We start from the raw sequence: 19,870 nt of genomic DNA, 5'->3' as shown, positions 1-19,870 counted from the left end.
AATGGTCTGCAGTCATCGAGCTGCAGTTCTCAAGCTGGCCAACCAAGAGCCACAAACAGGAGGGGAGGATTTCCGTCACTCTGACGCTGCCGTCCCTGGGGCCAGGAACAGAGGGCTTCCCTTGGGACTTTTCCTCCTCACACTCAGTGTGTAGTTCCAAGGTCCCAGCTGCCTCTGAGTCCAAAGGAGGGTATGCTGGAACTGAAAGGAAGAAGGTGGGGGGGCTTGGCATTGGCCGGTGGGGGGCTTTCCCCATCAGCCTGCTGCCATTTCTTTGAGGGGTCCTCAGAGAGCTGATGCACGCATCCTTCCAGGGATTCAGCGTCCATCAATGGGGGACAAACTGGCGCGTGCTTACTCCGTCTGGGCCCCGGTTGTGTTCCCTGGCACACCGCGGGTTCCATGAGGGCAGAGGCTGGGGCTAGCTCATTAATCGCTCCCCCCGACCCCTGCCTGGGCTCAGTGTTTTTCATGTGGCCCTTCCTCCTCTAAAATTCACTGAATAGAGGCGCCTGGGTGGCTCAGTCAGTCAAGCGTCCGACTTCGGCTCAGGTCATGATCTCGAGGTTCACGAGTTGGAGCCCCACGTCGGGCTCTGTGCTGACAGCCCGGAGCCCGGAGCCTGCTTCGGATTCTGTGTGTCCTCTGCTGCTCCCCCGCTCATGCTCTGTCTCCCAAAAATAAATAAACATTTAAAAAATAAAATAAAATAAAATTCACTGAATAAATCCATTAACAGGGAAGACTAAATTAAATGATGTTTGTAAAGCAACCAGCATAGTGGAAAGATGTTCAATATCAATGAATGATACTGTCTATTGTTACCTAGAGACCTGAAGCGTGTGTGTCTGTCTCCTTTCTATTCCAAGTGCTTCACACAGAAGCATTCAAAACAGAGCTAGAGGCTCCCACAGGTCACTAACCTGTTCAAGTAAATGAGGCGCCTCTCCCAAAATGTTATCCGTAAGCTCCAAGAAAATCTGAGTTTATCCCATATGCAAATGAGAATTTAAAACATGATGTGGGTGGTATTTCAGATCAGTGAAGGAGAAGACAGGTTTTCAGTAAATCATGGTGGCTAGCCATTTAGGGGGAGAAAGGTAGACAGACATCTTTCTTACTCTGTCCCCAGATCCTAGATGGATCTGAACGGAAGCAATAAGGCCACAAAGGTCCTAGGTGAATGTAAGTAGACGAAACAAAGCCATAATGGTGCTAGAAAAATATACAACTAAATAGCATGTAAACCTATTACGAGAAAGAACTTTCTAAATAAAACACAAAATCTAGTACCGTGAAGGAAAAAATAACTTTGATTCCTTGAAAATGTAAATCATCCTTGTGTGGGGGGGAATCATTATAAAGTCAAAAGGCAAACAAAAATATGAAAATGTGAATTTATTGTAACAATGCACAGAAAAACATGAGCCCTGTTTAGCATGCACACGCACACACAAATACAAACAGTATCTAAATTAGAATTCTTTGAAAGGGGACTTCCTACACTTCTCGGTTATTCAGTTGACAGAAGGGAGGTATATCTTTTGGAGGGAACCCTCAGCACCCAGGAATTTGGATTCTGCTCTATGCTGCGTCACGCCCAGAGCAGGGTCTCTGTGTCACACAGAGCCAGGCGTCCACCCACATCGCAGTCTCCCCGCAGCGGTGTGGCACTGGGGTCAGGCAGTCTGTGACCTGCTCAACAGCGCTCACTGGCCCTGCCCCGCCGGCCGCTTCTTCTGTTTGCCAAACTAGGGACTTGGCAGAAATGAAACTGGGACCCTGCTGCAAGGAAGTCTGGGAAATACAGCTTCCAGACTTCCAGCCGCTGCGCTGTAGGGAAGACCTCGGAAGGTCAGGGAGAGGGATGGTCACATGGTGTTCCTCTTCTGCCTGTTACGATAGGGGGTTACAAGAATGGATTCCCCAGACTGGAACCATCTTTCATCCCTGCCATCTTTCATGGCCGCGTTTTGTCTCTCACGGGTTTCAGTCAGAATTTTTTGTAACTGGCGTGGCCAAAATATTTTTTTGTACTGGTCTTGTCTGGATTCGGAGTCAGCGTTATGCCAACTTCATCGAACGAGTTGGAAATCGTCCTTTTCTATCCGGTGGAGCAGAGTAAGTACATTACAGGTGTCACCTAGTCCTGGAAAATTTGGAGCACTCCTGCCAAGTGGCCTGGGTCTGTTTTCCGTTGTTGTTGTTATCTTGTTTACACAGGAAGTCTTTGGATTACGTCCTCCGTGTTTTCTGTGGGTTATTGTTCGCTTCAGGTTTTTCCTTGCTGGCGTTCTACTTCAGTGCATCCGTTCTCAGTTATTCCTAAATAATTTTTAATTTGGTTTTGATTTTCTCTTTAACCAAAGTTATCTGGGAAATTGTTTTGTAATTTGCAGGTGGACGGAGTCTTTCTTAAGGTGACAGAAATATTATTCTCCAGTGCCGACTGCAGTTCCCTACTTCTCCCTCGCTTTGGGAACCCACGTCTGGTTCAGGGTGGCAATATGCCCACCTCTGAGGCAGGAACCATGGCTTGTCTAGAGCAATCCTGGAACTCTTGTTTCCCACCGCCAGTTACTCACTTTCCCAGCCTGCTTTGCGACCAGGGTAGCCACAAGACCCCATCCAGCCCTCGTCCTCCTGCATTGGCTGTGACAGTAAGCAGCTGGAGCCACAGCACAGCTTAGAAGGTGAGCCCAGACTATGTGCTAAGCCTGGGCTCAGCTCCTGGTGCTATCGATTATTGGCTCTACAACTTTGGACAAGTTACCGAAGCTCTCTCTGCCTCAGTTTCCCATATTTAAGTGAGGAATAGCAGTACCTACCTTATGGCTGGATACGATCATTTAATGAGTGAAAATATACAAGGGGATTAGAACAATGGTTGCCACCAAGTCCTACAAAGTACCGTTATCATTAGAACAATTATTATTTATAATATATGATATATATTACATCAATATAGCCATTATCATGATTAACGCTATCAGTATTAAAATAATCATTGCTGTCATCCTGGGCCCACGAGGCCAAATAGCCAACAGAAAGAAAACACAGAGCAGAAAGAAAGAAAGGGCTTGGACCGTTGATGAGGATGTTGAACAGAGCCTGGAGAAACCACCTGTAGACATTCAGGGAACAAGAAACGTCCTTCCTTAAGTCCTCTGCTAATTTTCTTTGAATGCATCCTTTTTTTTTTTAATGTTTATTTATTTTTGAGATTGACAGCATAAGTGGGGGAGGGGCAGAGAGAGAAGGAGACACAGAATCTGAAACAGGCTCTAGCCTCTGAGCTGTCAGCACAGAGCCCGACGCGGGGCTTGAACTCACGAACCGTGAGATCATGACCTGAGCTGAAGTTGGACGCTTAACCGACTGAGCCACCCAGGTGCCCCATATTTTATTTATTTTTGAGAGAGAGAGAGAGAGTGCCAGTGGGAGAGGGCCAGAGAGGGAGGGAGACACAAAATCCGAAGCCAGCTCCAGGCTTCCAGCTGTCAGCATAGAGTTCGACGCGGGGCTCGAACACACGAACCACGAGATCATGCCCTGAGCCGAAGTCGGACGCTTTATCGACTGAGCCACCCCGGCGCCCCTCATTGAATGCTTTCTAACTGATATGCTTGCTCATGGTTTTCATTAATTCAAAACCAGGTCTCAAGAGCTATTCTAAGCTCTGGGGACACAGCTCTGAACAGCATCAAAGAGACCCTCTGCCTCTTGGAGGTCACATTCTTTTTAGACGAGTTTCTAATTTCTGATTGTTTTTCACTAAAACAGAGAAAGTAGCTTTGGGGACTCTGCTGAGGTTTTGTTGCTAACACAATTTTTATAATGATCCCAGGGTGTTTGAAAAGGACGCATACACACAGGTAGCACGCAAGGAGGAAAGTTAAGGTCGAGATTCATTTTCTCACATATTGACGCCCGATCGTTCAGACACCGTCTGTGGAGCAGACTATTCTTCCTTTGCTGAATCGCCTTTCCACCTTTGTCAAAAACAAAATGGCCCTATTTGTGGGGGTAAAGCAAGAGGAAGAGAGAGGGGGGAAGGAAGAGAAAAGGCAAACACGATGGAAATATCTAAAACGAAAATGCCAAATGTCGCTTAAGCCGTGACACCCACAGACCCTGTCATTCCCCGCGGGCAGCGTGCGGTGGGTCCGACCTCTTTGGCCGAATCCATCTTTCCCAGATGAAAGAAGTCCTCGGCCACTCCCCACTGTGTTCTCAAGCAGAAATGCTCACCGACGTTTGCACAAAGGCACGAGTTAGAACGTTCCCAGCAACACTATTCATATGGCCCCAAAGCACAACCTACTTGCTGCTCGTCATTGGCAGAAGAGACAGGCTGGGGGCACATCCACGGGATGGCTCGCGGTATGGAAACAAGGACGGGGTCTCTAGCACGACGCGCCAGATCGCGGCCAAATGTCACAAACGTAAATATGCTGGGACCGAAGAAGGAAGACAGAAGGGGACATACTGTGTAATTTCACTTATGTGAAGTGCGAGAACACGCGAAACTCCTCTGCACTTGAGAAGCCGGGCCGGTGGCTTTCCTCGGCGGGAGCTGGGGGAGCCTGAGGTTCTGTGACGCTCCCTCGCTTGAGCTGGTCACACAGATGTGCCCAGTTGGTGCAGTTTTGGGCAGCTGTTCCATGGCTCTCATTTGCACCTCTCTGTGTGTGTACCACGCTTCCGATATGAGTTTAGGAAACGCGGGGCGCCCGGGGGGCTCGGTCGGTTAAGCGTCTGACTCTTGATTGCGGCTCAGGGCGTGATCTCACGGTTTGTGGGTTCGAGCCCCGCGTTGGGCTCTGTGCTGACAGCGCGGGGGCCGCTTGGGCTTCTCTCTGCCTCTCTCCCACTTGCACTCGCTCTGTCTCTCAAGATAATAAATAAACTTAAAAAAAAGGCGGGGAGGGGGGAGTTTAGGAAAAGAGAGAAAGCCAGCGCTCTTCTGGAAGGATGTGACTAAAGCCCTGTGCGGTGAGAGTCAAAGCACCCCATTTCTGCAGATGGGGTCACCCTGCCTGCCCGCCCCACAGCCACACACATGACAGCAAAGCCACTAGTGGGGAGTCCCCATACATCCTAAGCTCCAGGTTCCAGGGGTGTGGAGGATGCTCAGGGTGAAGCCCAGCTCAGGCCATGCCCTCCTGAGCCCCGAGTCTTGGGGAATAAAGAGGACCCCGTGGCCGACACACCCTCCAGGCTGAGCCGTGCAAGGGACCGGGCAACTGCGTCCGCGTGGTAGAGCTCAGGTCAGGTGGTCCCAGGGATTCCACCAAGATGCCCCCACCGTGGCCTCAGGAGCCGGCCTGTGCCATGAGCACGCAGCTCTTATGGAAACCGTCATCCTGGGCTGTGCTGCTAGAGCCGCGTGTCGCTAAGGCAGGCTGCGGACCCCAGGGTGGTTGTCAGGGAATGAGCTGGAAGCACAGAACGTATATGCCTGTCTATAGCACTGACATTTCATGCAATTTCCAGAGCAGCACTGAGCCCCCGCGAGCTCCTGCTGGGAGCAGGGAATCTTGTTTCTTCTTTCTGAGAGTGGCAAATTGCTCTGTCCTCTCAGGGCAAAGCGGCAGGGATGCGCGTTCTTAAAGGCACAGAAACACCCTGTGGCCAGAAGTGGCTTTTCTGCCCCTTCTCTCAATGCATCTCTGCCTCTGTCTCTCTCTTTCCCCAAGTTCTGGGGGCCCGAAGTGGGGACACGGGACGGCCGGGCCTGGATCTTCTGATACGATCAGCCGAGACTGGGGGTAGAGAAAACTCATGCGTCCCAACCTCTGGACTCCCACATATGTCCCAAGCACCCAGGTGGCTCTTGAGCGTCTGACTCTTGGCATCGGCTCAGGTCACGATCTCGCGGTTCGTGGGTTGGAGCCCCGCGTTGGGCACCACGCTGCCATGCGGAGCCTGCTGGGGGCTCTGTCTCTTTCTCCCTCTCTGCCCCTCCCCTGCTTATGCTCTCTCTCTCTCTCTCTCTCTCTCTCAAAATAAAGAAATAAACTTAGAGTTGCGCCACGACTCACCTTTGAATCATGATGTTAAATAATATTTAGTTGTTTTCATAAAGATTCCCATTATTGCCGCAGAAGAAAATACCCAACACTATCGCTGGTAAAGCCCAGACTCACCACTCCAGGTGGAGAACAGTGACTTGGGCACTTCTGACGTCTCCTGGACTCTTGCCTTATCTGTAAGTGAGCGGTCCATCGGGCTGAAGCAGTCAGAAGTCCTGACACCACTAAGTTGAGCTAAGAAAACACTGACAGTGTCCCAACACGTAGCCGCGTCATAAACAACCTGAGGGCGTGACCACCGTCCTCATCCGTGGCTTGAAGGGGCTCAGGGTTGTCCGCACACACAGACACACGGGTGCACGTGCACGCACGCGTATGCACGCGCCCATGAGCGCACACGGGCCAGCCTGGCCGGGGAGCCGCTGTCTCTTTCCAGGGGGGGTGCTATCCTTACGAGCAGAGATTCCATTCAAATCCAGAAGCACCTGGACCCGACTTCCCCGAGCCAGCTGCCCCTCCAGAGGGCACCTCTATAATTTCCCAGCTGACCTGCTGAAGGGACCTCAGATGTCACTGCACGGCAAGGTGGGGATCAAGACCAGAGAGGCAAGCAATTTGTCCAAGGGCTCGGAGAGAAGCCCAACAGGGCAAGGATGGAAACTGGGCCTGGGCCCATCCCCCACTCCCCACCCCCCAGCCCGGTCCACGGCCACCCGGGAGACAAAGGGAGAGGAAATTACAGCATTCACGTTCACGGCAGGGTCCTGGTCCTGCGGCTTCCTGCCCAGCTCCCCGGAAACCAGGACAGGCACGCCTGCCTCCGCGCACAGGTCGGGCGGCTGTGACACAGGAGGGTTTGCTGGGTAGGGGGTCAAGCGCCAGTCCAAGTTTAGCCCCTCGGCTCCCGAAGCCCTTGTGGGCACTCCCCATGACACCAGCCCTCTCCTCTGAAAATCGGCGGCTTGCCCGAACTCAAACCCGTCTCTGAGAAGCTCCCTGTGTGACCCCCCATGCCCTCGATCCACAGGGACACCTGCAGCCCAGCAGACCCCGTCCTGCACACCCGCTGCCCCACCCAAGCCTCCGGAGCCCACCCAGGGCTCCGGAGTCCAAGGGGAGGTCTCGTCGACTTGGTTCTAGTAAGAGAGAGTGGAGGAAAAACCCCCCATTATTTTCCAGAGCCCCGTGGTGGGTGCGCTGAAACGACTCGTGCAGGACTTCCCCCCACGTGTGGCCGCTGTCTGTCCCCATCCCGGCCTGGGGTCATGGCCGGCAGCCCCCAGGGAGGGCCCCTCTTGAAGAAACTCAACCCAAGTGCCCAAGTGCAGGGGCAGAAACAGCTTCCTCGGGGAGCAGCCAGAGGGGACGGGGGTAGGGGTGGGGGGCAATCGGGAGTCTGCTCCTGCAGCCAGGACCCCACCCGGCAGACCTGCTCCCTTTCTCCCCACAGCCCCGGAAACGGTGAAGGCACCCCCAAGACGTCTCCGTGTCACCTGGCTAAGGCTCAGGGAGACGGGGTGCAGAGCGCCCAGGTCTGACACCTGTGCCAGCCTATTAGGGCCGCTTACACAGCAGAAGTGTACCCGCCAGGGATCTGGAGGCTGCGGGTCTGAGATCAAGGTGCCGGTGGGTTGGATCCTTCTCGGGGCTGGGGGAGGGTCTGTCTGGGCCTCTCCCCAGCTTCCAGGGTTTGCCCGTGACCTCTGTCGTTCTTCAGCTGGTGGCAGAGTCTCTCCCCACCCCCCGATCTCCACCTTGTGCCTACGTGTGTCCAAGCTTCTTCCCCTTATGATAAGGACGCAGTCACATTGGATTCGGGTCCCACCCAACTCCTGTATGACTTCGTTGTGACCCATTACATCTGCTGTGACCCCGTTTCTGAATAAGGTCCCTTCTGAGGCAGTGGGGAGGGGTAGGATTTCAATGTATGAATTTGCAGGGCGACCCGATTCAACTAATAAAAATGCTGAACACAGGGGGCACCTGGGTGGCTCGGTCGGTTAAATGTCTGACTTCAGCTCAGGTCATGATCTCGCGGCTTGTGGGTTCGAGCCCCGCGTCGGGCTCTGTGCTGACAGCTTGGAGCCTGGATCCTGCCTCGGATTCTGTGTCTCCTCTCTGCTCCTCCCCAGCTTGCAAGCTCTCTCTCTCTTTCTCTCTCAAAAATAAATAAACATTGTAAAAAAAAATGAGGAGACAAGGGGCGCCTGAGTGGCTCAGTCAGTTGAGCGTCCGACTTTGGCTCAGGTCATGATCTCATGGTTTGTGGGTTCAAGCCCTGCATTGGGCTCTGTGCTGACAGCTCAGAGCCTGGAGCCTGCTTGGGATTCCGTGTCTCCCTCTCTCTCTCTGTCCCTCCCCTGCTTGTGCTCTCTCTCTGTCTCTCAAAAATAAAATTTGAAAACGTTGAGGAAGAAAAATTGCTGAACACAAGACCAGCTCCCCACTCCATCACCTCCCTGCCCTGGGCACAGACCATCACGGCACCAGCCCACGGCACGCCTCCTTCACCTGCCTCGCGGCCCCTGTTGTGTGCCCTCCACCGCGAGGCTCAGCGTGGGCTCCGGAGGCATGGAGAGCGTGGCCCCCAACACCGACAGGCAGCGTGTCCTTGAGCTCAGGCTGGAAGGTGGTGCCTCTCCCCAGCAGGTGTAAACAGCCCTTCCCGCACTCCCCGCCAGCAGCCGTGACTGGAAAGCCACTGAGAGGCAAGCTACGCGTCGAAACACCATAAGTCGAGGGGCTCAGTGGGCTGCTGTCTCACAGCTCTTTCCCCTGAGCCCGCACTCCTCTTTGGAGCATCCTCAGTGGAGCTGGGCTCCAGATGTTGTCAAGAAAGAAGGTGTTTGCAAGGATGTCTGCCCGCGCTGGAGATTTATTCCCTTGATTCGTTCTTGTTCCAGAAAGATTTGAGGGGGTGGACAGTGATTAAAATCCATTTTGGTTAAGTGGGATCTGACCCACCGTTAGAGGCCAGAGCAATCGGAAAATACAAATAATCCCCAGCTCCCATTCGATCTCACAGCCGGCATCTCAGTCCAGACGCACCTCTTTGCCAAGGCGTGTATTTTATTTTATTTTATTTTATTTTATTTTATTTTATTTTTAACATTTATTTATTATTGAGAGACAGAGAGAGACAGAGCATGAGCGGGGGAGGGACAGAGAGGGAGGGACACACAGAATCCGAAGCAGGCTCCGGGCTCCAAGCTGTCAGCACAGAGCCCGACTCGGGGCTCGAACCCACGAACTGCGAGATCATGGCCTGAGCTGAGGTTGGGCACTCAACCGGCTGAGCCACCCCGGCGCCCCCAAAGCGTGCTTTTTAAACGGTGAGGCTCAGCGTGTTAAGGTGTAATGAGGGTGGGGTGCCTGAGGACGCGGGCCACCAGCATGTAAAAGCAGTTCCTCCAGACCAGCACCAAGGGAGAAAGGGAAGGCTGGACGGGAGACGGACGGTGTCAGAGAACCCCCATGCCCAACGCGTGTCTTTCCTAAATGCAAATGAAATCCCCAGGAGACTTCCCTCTGACTCCTCAAAATTTCAACGTAACCTTGGAGCACCGTCCGGGGGTCAGAGGTGGGTGGTGTCAGCCAGTCACCTCCAGAAAGCCACGTCTGGGCCCGGCTCTCGGGACCTGGCTCTGCTGATCTGGAAATTTGGCTTCTGGTGACTCTTTTGCCACATTAAACACAGTGTCGCCCACGGCGAGCGAGCTGGCAGGCTCCGATCCTGCACCATCCCCCAGGGCGCCCTGGTTGGCCCAGGATGGTACACGGTGCCCAGCCAAGCACTCCAGGAGAGGGTGTGGGGCGGCTGCTTGCTTGGCGCCCTGTCTCCGTGGCACACCCAGCCCCTCCACGCCAGCACTGCCCCCGCCAACCTGGGCACAACATCCCAGCCAGAACTAGTCACACTTAAGCCCCCTGGTGACCCAGAGAAAGGGGAGAAAATCGCACACGCTGAAGCCATGTCAGGAGCGTGCCTGCCGTCTGGCGAAGGGAGCACCACCCGTGCTCTGCCTGCTCTGATGGGCACCCGTCCAAAGAATGAGGACACCCTTGCAGGGTCATCACACCAATGCTCCCTCAGTGGGTTCCTAGATTGCAGCTCCTTTGGTCCGCCCTGCGCGGTGGCCAGTGCCCCCCCTCCAGTCCCGCACATGCTGCCGGGGCCACCCACCCCAGCGGAGCCCCAGGCATTGCCCCTGAGTCCTCTCCATGGGCATCGCCGGGGCCGGTGCCTGTGCCTGTCAGCAGCCCGAGGGGGCACCGTGCCCGCCTGTCCGTCACTGAGCAGCAAAGGGGAAGGTCTCATCTCGACCCCTGTTCCTACTGGCAGATGCCCGGGCTCCCGTGTGACTGTGCCCACCTGCCCCCGGAACTTTCTCTGCGAGCCAGCATGGAAAAAGGAGGGCGGCCTCCGGAACACCAGGGGGGCCCCGAGTCGCTCCCCCCAAGGCAGTGGGGGTCTGGCTAACACACCGAAGAACTTGGCAAAAGCGAAAGGCCAACACCAAGAACGCCTGTTCCGAGGTGACCGTCTGTGCAGAAGAGGTCACTGAAGAGACGTGGGCCGCTTCCCTCCTTACAGTCCTGGGCTGCCCCTCCAGGCCACAGCCCCACGTGAGATGTAGGTGGCGCCGACTGCGCGTTCCCCACCCCACCCGGCCCTCCCACTGGGGAAACCGAGGCCCGGCGACCGGGAGGGCCTTGTCGTCCGGCACGCGGGGAAGGTGCGATGCACCTGGGTCCAGAGCACACCTCAGACCTCCCGTCCCTTTGACCTTTGGCGGAAAAGGAAAACAGGACCCAGGAAGCAGATCTCAAAGGTCTCGGGGCCAGGGATGGGCTTCCGCCCCCACTGCCGCATCAATGGCTGTCCGCCATAAAGCCTTCCAGGCCCATGGCATCGGGCGGCAGGCTGGGGTGAGCTGAGGCTACTTAATACATCCGCCCTGGCCGTGCCTTGTAATTAAGATTCCAGGAATAAAGTAACGCCGGGGGCCTTCACGGGCAATCTGCCTTCAGACGGCTCGGGTCAGCTTTAGGCTCAAGCGCTGTACTAATGAACGGCTCCCTTTGGGTCTGAAAGAAAAGACGGAATCTGCCCACACAAAGCACGTCCTGTGCAATTACAAGAATCCACATGGATGGGCTGACCTGTGACCTACAAAACAAAGTGAAGATTTTCAAACATCACCAGGAGGTGGGGAGAGAGGTGGCCGGCCGGCCGTTCCAGTCTTCTGACTCCCCAGGGTGGAAGTAAGAACAAAAACCTGAAGCCCTAGAAAGAAACGGGGCAGACTTCGAACAGCCTTTGTACAATTTTTTGGTCGTAGGGTCTTTTATTTGGCGGGGGAGGGATGCTAATTCTCATTTTTTTTTCCCACTGGATCTCCAGGTGCCTATCACAAAATAGATTTTCTTTGCCGTTGGAGTCTAGCGTGCCAGCAAGCTATTTCTTGGCAAACAAACCAGAATCTCCAACAGCCATAGGATGTGTTAATTGTGTTCTGCCAGAATATTAAAGAGGGTCTGTTGTGGGGCAGGGGGATGTCGTGGGGAAACGCACAGCCGTGCTCCCTCCTTACGGGGCCTGAACTCCTGAGCGCGGGGCCAGCCGTCCAGGTTCTAGGGTGAGAACCCACTTCATCCCCCCGTCCGTGTCCAGACTTGGGGAGCTGTGTCTCATCTCTCAGGGAAGATCCTAACACATCATGCCTCAGCTTGTTTGACCACCAGGGACCCCCAACAGCAGGGAGGGCGACAGGAGGGGGCCGTGGCCCCTCGTGAAGTCTGCAGACACGGCCTTCGCCTCCAGGCCGCCGAGCCGGGCAGGCCTTCAGGGCAGCAGCGAACCCTTCCTTCCTTCTCTTTTAAAATCAACACCCGTCCCCAGATTTGCTTTTGGCAAACGTTGCTTAACTACTGCTGTTTTCTCTGAAGTCACTGGAGAGAGAGAGTTGGATAACGAGCTGGCATGCTCTTTTGAAATGTTTACTGTGTTCCTTAAAGCAAGGGACATGCTGGTTCCTAAACTAATTTGGGGTTGCTAGATCGCTTCTACTCTTTTTTGGAGATCTCCGAAGTAAACACATGGACTTAAGTATAATTAAGCTGTATCAGGGACTCAAATAAACAGCCCCGGGTTTTCCGAAAGGGTGAACTGTTGCAGATCTGTCGGTAGGAATTTTTCCTTGATTCTCCCCACGGAGAGGAAAAAGGAATGCCCGAGCATTAAGAGGATACGTTCCAGCACACCCCAAAGGTGCAGGGATGACAGACCAAGGTGGTCTTGACTTTGGCTCAAGGGAACCAGGACCACGGCAGGACCGTGGTGGCTGTGGCACACGGGCCGGACCCCGGTGCTCACGGAAAGCCTCCTACATGCAAACTGGGTTTTGTAACTGGGCTTATGCTTGAAAATGTTCTGAGCCTCAGCCTAGAACATTTCATGCTCTTGTTTAAAGAAAAAATGAAAACTCAGGTAACCCAGTCTTGTGTCAGATGTGTCCACGTAAGCCCTACATTCCCGCTTTCAAAACGAAGATCTGGGCTTAGGATGACATTTATATAAATTTCACTTGGTATTCTGGATGAGTGTTTTTCCCAAGGAGTTCAAAGGCATTTATAGATATTCTGATTAGTGCTTGTGATATCCCGGTGGGGTGGCAAATTTCTATTAGCTCAGTTTTACAACTGGGAATAGAAAGTCTTACAGCAGCCAAATGGTTTGGCAAAAACCATATGGCATGTCACTGATAATGCTTTGAGAAGAAAACAGGTTTTCTCGGCATCTCTGTCCAGTTTGCTTGTAGGATGTATTTTTTTTTTTTTTAATATCAGGTAACGTCAGGTGATTCCCAGGGTCTGTATAAAATCTCACCCACATTTCCAGCCTACAGGGGCAGAGTTCACCTGTGCAGAAAGAGTGTCGCTGAGCCCCCTCCCCGCTCCGTGTGTCGGGAAGGACAGACTTCATGCATCATTCTGGCCATCTGGAGAGCTGGGTCCGGAAAGCAAAGACGAGCATCTGGAGCGCAGAGTGCCCGGGAGAGGAGACACAAGAGCCCAGGGAGTGGCACCCCGAGTCCCCTTTGCTCTGCACAACCCCCGGCTAGCCGTGACCTCCTCCACGCGCGGTCCAAACAAGAAGTGGAGAAGGAGGAACAAGAAGAAAGGCGTGGGCTTGCTGTGTAGGGCAGATGGTGCCTTGGGAACAGATGCCGGGGACGAAGGAGACACTCCGACTCTTGGCCGGCTGCCGTGTCTCCTCGCGGAGACAGACCTCCAGCGTGCGGAAAGCAGAGCAAGCAGCGGCCAGGGGACAGGTGCCCCGGCGTGCTGCTGCTGGCGGGAGGGTCCTGTGCTCCTCGGCCACGCGATCCTATTCCAAGGTGTTTCCTGACCCTGTAGGCAAACCGCTCAAGTCTTCCAACAAAACCATCGGAGGGGCTGTGCCCGCACAATAAGGCAGCTGCCGCCGTGGGGCACCGGCTCCCCGCACCGCCCTCCTTGCATCAGGGTCCCTACGGGCCCTGCCACCTGCCGGGAACACATCCAATCCAAACGCGGACTCCCCAGGGAAGGCTCCCTTCCCGGACCCTCATCTGGCATCAAGTCCCTCAATCCAGGCCTTCCCAGCCCTCTCCGCAGGTGGCCACTGACAACTGAGACAGTCAGTCATTGTTACTGGGTTGTGCTCCAGGCGTTTCTACCACTGGAAGGTTACCCCATCACGTGACAGGCTCACACTCTCCTGCTCGAGGCTGCTGGCAAGGCTAACGCAGCATCCGGAAACACTTGGCAAATTACTGAATAAGTGGGGCGCCCGGGTGGCTCAGTCGGTTAAGTGTCCCCCTCTTGATTTCGGCTCAGGTCATGACCTCCCGGTTTCGTGAGTTCGAGCCCCGTGTCGGGCTCTGTACTCACAATGTGGAGCCTGCTTGGGATTCTCTCTCTCCCTCTCTCTGCACCCCACCCCCTGCCCTCGCACTGTCTCTGTCTCTCTTCAAATAAGTAAAGAAACTTAAGGATATATATATATATATATATATATATATATATATTTAGAAGAATTTACTAAAATAAACAGTTCATCGTTTTGGTTCAAAGAAACGACCACACAAAAGGCAGGGTTGGTGGCGGGCAGATGTTTTGTGTTAAAAGCCCCACACGCGGAGACATTTGACGTCCTGTCATGTGGTTGTGCCTTCTCTCCACAACCAGAATTTCCCATTTCTGGGACCTGGGTTCCAGGATATGGCACCAGCCCCCTCGTCCGTCCCACGCCTGCTCCCTAAGAGACGTACGTGTCCCCACACCGGAGACGCCCAGGGCTCAGCCCTTGGTTCCTACATGGGAATCACGCGTGCCCTCTTAATGCTGCTCCTGATTCTCATATCCCGATATTCAATTCCCACCCCCCCCCCCAACCCCAGTAAACGTTTTGCACGGAAATTTCTGGCCTCTGCCTGTTTGGGAGGGGTTAATTAGCTAGGCTTCACAATTACACAGGAGATTCCAAATCTGAGTTTCTAATGACTGTATTTTATAAAATTAGGACTGCTCGTTCAACTCTAGGTAAAAGGTTGCATCCACATTAACAGCACTGCTTTAAGCCTTTTCTTTTCTTCTCAGAATTCCACACCTCCCAGTGGGAACGTCATGAAAACATCAGGAGGTACCAAGGTGTTGTGTACAGAGTCCCGGAAACCTTCTCCAAACACCCAGAGGCCTTGCCTCGGAACCAGAGGAATTCTCCAAGGAGGAAATGGTTTAGACATCTGTCATTGCTACCGGAACATGACTACCAGTCCTCAGAAGTGGTAGTGATAATTCTAGAAGAATTAAGTAATCGGTGAGTGGGTTTTTAAGGGGGTCACGGGGGAGAGGAAGGGTGGGAGGGAAAACTACAAGGAGGGAACAGGGCCGTGTACGCATCACCGAGGAGCCGACTCACCCCCGGGGGCAGTTTAGAGATGTCTGTCTCGGATGTACTGTGTGGTACAATTTGTCACAGGGCTCCATTTAATTACGTAAAATGCCCTGAAACTGAAACCAATAGAGTGGGGACAGCAAATTTTCCCATCTTTTCTAGTGCTCCTCTTTGAACTTGACTATCCCGTTAAAAAAAAAAAAAAAACAAAACAAAACATTCCGCCAACCTGAAGCTATATGTGTTAGGCGTCGCTTAATGGAGACAGAATTATCAGTTTCTGAAATCTGAAGGCTTATTTCATTTAAATAATAATTACATACTCATGACTCACATTTACTTTGAATGTTTTTGATTTTTTGTGATACGCGGCACATCCCTCTCTGCCAGTTACCCAGAGGCAGACGCAAGTCTGAGAACCGAAGAACGCATTAGCATCACAATGAAAGACAAGTGCACGTCTTCTGTCTTTTGACCTCACATTTGCTATGGTGGCAAGCTGTCATCTTCATATAGGGGGAAAGGACACAGGGAAGCCCGAAACCCGGGAAGCACATTTGCAGCGGCGGAGATCAACTCGTCCTCATTTGCTGAGCTCCCAACATGAGCAACGGTACTTCCCGAGAAATGCCTTTTAACATCTTCACAGATTCCAGAAACCAGAGCTCTCTGCCCAGGCTGAGACGGGCTCCTCTCCCCTCTCGTGTGTTAGTCTGTTTTTGCATAACCTGTGTGTGTCCAAACACGGACTGCATTTCCCGCACCTGCTGCGCGTGAGGAAGAGACGGGGTCTCCGGGGCCAAGGCCTGGCCACCACATACGAGAGGCTCTCCTGGCTTCGGCCTCATCGCCACGGAGCCAACCTGATTCTCTGTGTCCTGTGTGCTCACTGATCTCCTGAGTCTCTCCTCGGGTGCCCTCCAAACTGCTGAGGCCAGGGTGACTTCTGCGCCCCACGAGTCTGGCTGGATGGCCCCCTACTTAAAAGCCTCCATTGGTTCCGGGAGGAAAGACCAAACTCCCGAGTTTTGCGCTGAAGGCCCCAGGAAGCACGGCCTCCGGAGACATGCCACCCCTTCCCCGTCCACCCACTTTGCTGTGGCCACGCACCAAGGACACAGTCCTCAAAGCTGTCTGCTGTTTTCGCTGTCACTCCTGCCACCAAGCAACAGGTACAGAGTACTTAGGGTTTGCTGGGCTCTGTGACGGGAGCCACAGAGAGTTTGCGGGTCACTAAGTCGAAAGCCAGCGGGGGTGCTGGACTCTGCTCCTGTCATCCTGACCCCAGGGGAGCACCTGGACCGTCATCCTCCTGCCCTGCCTGACCGACAGGCCGTTCCTTCGTGTTTGCAGGGGAAAGGTTACAGACCACGTGCGTGTATGATGCACCTCACGCCCGTTGTGATAGTTACTGTAAAAAACCACACATGAAATAACGTGCTGGCAAGGGCGTGCAGAAGCTAGAACCTTCGTGCACGGCTCGTGGGGAATTAAAATGGCGCAGCTGCTGTCTGCTGAGAACGTGCCTGGTGCTTCATCAAAAAATTAACCAGAATTAGCACGTCGTCCAGCAAGTCCACTTCTGGGCCTACACCCAAAAGACCCGAGGGGCGCCTCAGTCGGTTGAGCGTCTGACTTCAGCTCAGGTCATGATCTCGCGGCTGACAAGTTTGAGCCCCGCATCGGGCTCTGTGCTGACGGCTCAGAGCCTGGAGCCTGTTTCCGATTCTGTGTCTCCCTCTCTCTCTGGGCCTCAAATAGATATTTGTGCACCATATTCACAACAGCCAAGAGATGGAAACAACCCAATGTCCCTCAGCAGATGAACGGATAAACAAACCGTGGTCTAGTCATACAACCGAGTATTATTCAGCTTGAACTTAAAAAGGAAGGAGATTCATGCCATACAACATGGATGAACCTAGAGGACGTTAGGCTGACTGAAATGAACCAGTCACAGAAGGACAAACATTTTATGATTCCACTTACATGAGGTCGAACAGTGAAACTCACAGGCAGAAAGGAGGATGGTGGGCACCAGGGGCTGGGGAGGGGCGTAAGTGGGGAGTTAGGGTTTAGCGGAGACAGAGTTCCGTTCGCGAAGATGAAAAAGTTCTGGGGACGGATGGCAGGCATAGACGCACGACAGTGTGAATGCGCTCCGTGCCACTGAACTGGGCACCCAAAATGGTTACAGCGGTAGATTCTACACATGTCTTCCCACGATGAAACAAACGAATATGTGGAGTTTCTGCTTCTGACCGTGACACAGTCATAGGGCCCAGACGGACCCTCCCACCTTAAACAACCAGACAACACAACTTCACACAAAGATGACACAATGATTTTTGGATGCAGGACAACAGGTAGTGCAGGACGGGCATCCTTGTGAGACGGGAACAGAGGAGGTGTGCCCGCTGGTTGCCCTCATTCACTGCATTTCCAGGCCACACTGCAGGAGGGGCAGCCCAAAGAAAGCCTGGGGTTCTCCATCATGGGAACAGATGGAGCTGAGGATCCAGAGAAGCCAAGGAGGCTAGAACTTCAGGGCGGCATCTCAGAGAGGAAGGAGCACTGAAGAGGAGCGTGTGATGGGAAGAGAGAGACTTGGAGTTCTTCAGAGGGGCCCCCTGGAGACTGGAGCTGGGTGCCGTCAGCATGCGCATGGGAGGCCAGGAAGGAGTCACCAGAAAGAACATGCAGAACCATTTCTGAAGCTCACACAGGGCTAGAAACAGCTAATGTTCTCACCAAAGGAGAGGAACCCTGTAATACATGGGGCATCGGGAGGAAGACTCAGAAGGACACCGCCTCAAGAAAGTTAGCCCCATGCTAATGGCCCTTCTGGCCTTGTGTCTGTCCAACCAAACTTAAAAGTAAGGCTCAAAAGGATGGCGCCGTTTTCAAGAAACACGATGGCTTCCAAGAACGATGTTCAAGAGTGTGTAAAGGAATGTAAAAATAGCCAACGCTCAACAAAAAAAATGTAGAATTCTCTCATCCAACCTAAAATTATTTTTTTTAAGTTTATTTATTTTGAGAGAGTGTGTGCACACGTGTATGCACACATGAGCGGGAGAGGAGCAGCGAGAGAGGGAGAGAGAGACAGAATCCCAAGCAGGCTCCATTTTTCCATGCTGTCAGCACAGAGCCCAACGTGGGGCTCGATCTCATGAACCATGAGATCGTGACCTGAGCTGAAATCAAGAGTCGGATGCTTACCCAACTGAGCTACCCATCATCCAATCAAAAATTATTAAGAATACAAAGGAACAGGAAAATCTGACTCATAATCAGGGGAAAAAACAATCAACAGAAACATACCCAGAAATAACACAGAAAATAGAGTTGGTAGAAAAGGTGTTAAAGAGTTATTGTAACCAGATTTTGTAGGTTAGGAGGGTAGAGGAGGACATAAACGTGTTGAAAAGATACGTGGAATATAGTAAAAAGACACAAATGGAATTGGCAAAAATAAAATAAATGACGTCTAGGGTCACACAGTACAGAACAAAAATTTAGTTCACTTGAAGACTAAATGGCAATAGAAGCCACGCAAAACAAAACAGATGTGAAAAAACCAAAAAGCATTAGTGAACATGGGGGGAAATTCAAACAGTCTAATGTATGTTAATTGGAGCCCCTGAAGGAGAGGCAGGTGGGGAAGAAAAATATGTGAAGAAATAATGGTTGAAAGTTTTCCAAATTTGGTGAAAACTATAAACCCACAAAGAAAAGAAGAAAAATTAACCCCAAACACAAGAAGTATAAATAAAACTGGAGCAAAGTACATCATAAAATTGCCCAGAACCAGTGATAAAGAGGAAACTTTAGAGGCCCCTGGGTGACTCAGTTGGTTGAGCATCCGACTCTTGATTTCAGCTCAGGTCATGATCCCAGTGTTGTGGGATCAAGCCCCATGTTGGCCTCTGCTCTGAGCATGGAGCCTGCTTGGGAATCTCTCTCTCCCTCCCTCTTCCCCTCTCCCCGATCCTACTCTCACTCTCTCTCTCTAAAATACAAATAAATTAAATTTAAATTTAAATTTAAATTTAAAAAGAGAAAACTTTATTTTTTTTAATTTTTAATGTTTTCATTTTATTTTTTGAGAGACAGAGAGAGAGACAGAGTGTGAGTGGGGGAGGGGCAGAGAGAGAGAGAGAGAGGGAGACACAGACTCCAAAGCAGGCTCCAGGCTGTCGGCACAGAGCCTGACATGGGGCTCAAACCCATGAGCAGTGAGATCGTGACCTGAGTGGAAGCCGGATGCTTACCCGACTGAGCCACTCAGGTGCCCCACAAAAAAGAGAAAACTTTAAAAGCATCTGGAGTGAAGAAGGAGGGCACATTATGAACAGGGAAACAAATGTAAATATGAGAGCCAATTTTTCCTTAGAAACAATGCATGCCAGGGGACAGTACAGCAACATCTGAAAGCTTAAAAACTGCCATTCAAAAATAAAGGTAAAAAAAAAAAAGAGCTTTTTCAGACATACAAAAGCTGAAGAAATTCATCACCAGCAGACCTTTGCTATAAGAAATGATAAAGTAAGTCCTGTGAGCGTAAAACAAATGATAAAAAAAATTGGGTTGCATACCAAAAAAAATGATGCGCATCAGGAATGACAATTATTTTGTTAATATAAAAGACATTTTCTCTTACCTCCAAAAATTCGTTTAAAAAATAAATTACTATTTCAAGCAAACAGAGCAACAATATATTATGGGGTTTAAAACACAAGTAAATACAGGGGTGTTTCAGTGGCTCAGTCAGTTAAGCTTCCAACTTCGGCTCAGGTCATGATCTCACGGTTCGTGGGTTCGAGCCCCACGTCGGGCTCTCTGCTGACAGCTCAGAGCCTGGAGCCTGCTTCAGATTCTGTGTCTCCCTCTC

Source organism: Puma concolor, chromosome B3 (genome assembly GCF_028749965.1).
Source record: "Puma concolor isolate L17-30 chromosome B3, mPumCon1.1.hap2, whole genome shotgun sequence".
Classification (NCBI taxonomy): Eukaryota; Metazoa; Chordata; class Mammalia; order Carnivora; family Felidae; genus Puma; species Puma concolor.
Note: the sequence above shows the minus strand (reverse complement) of the source record.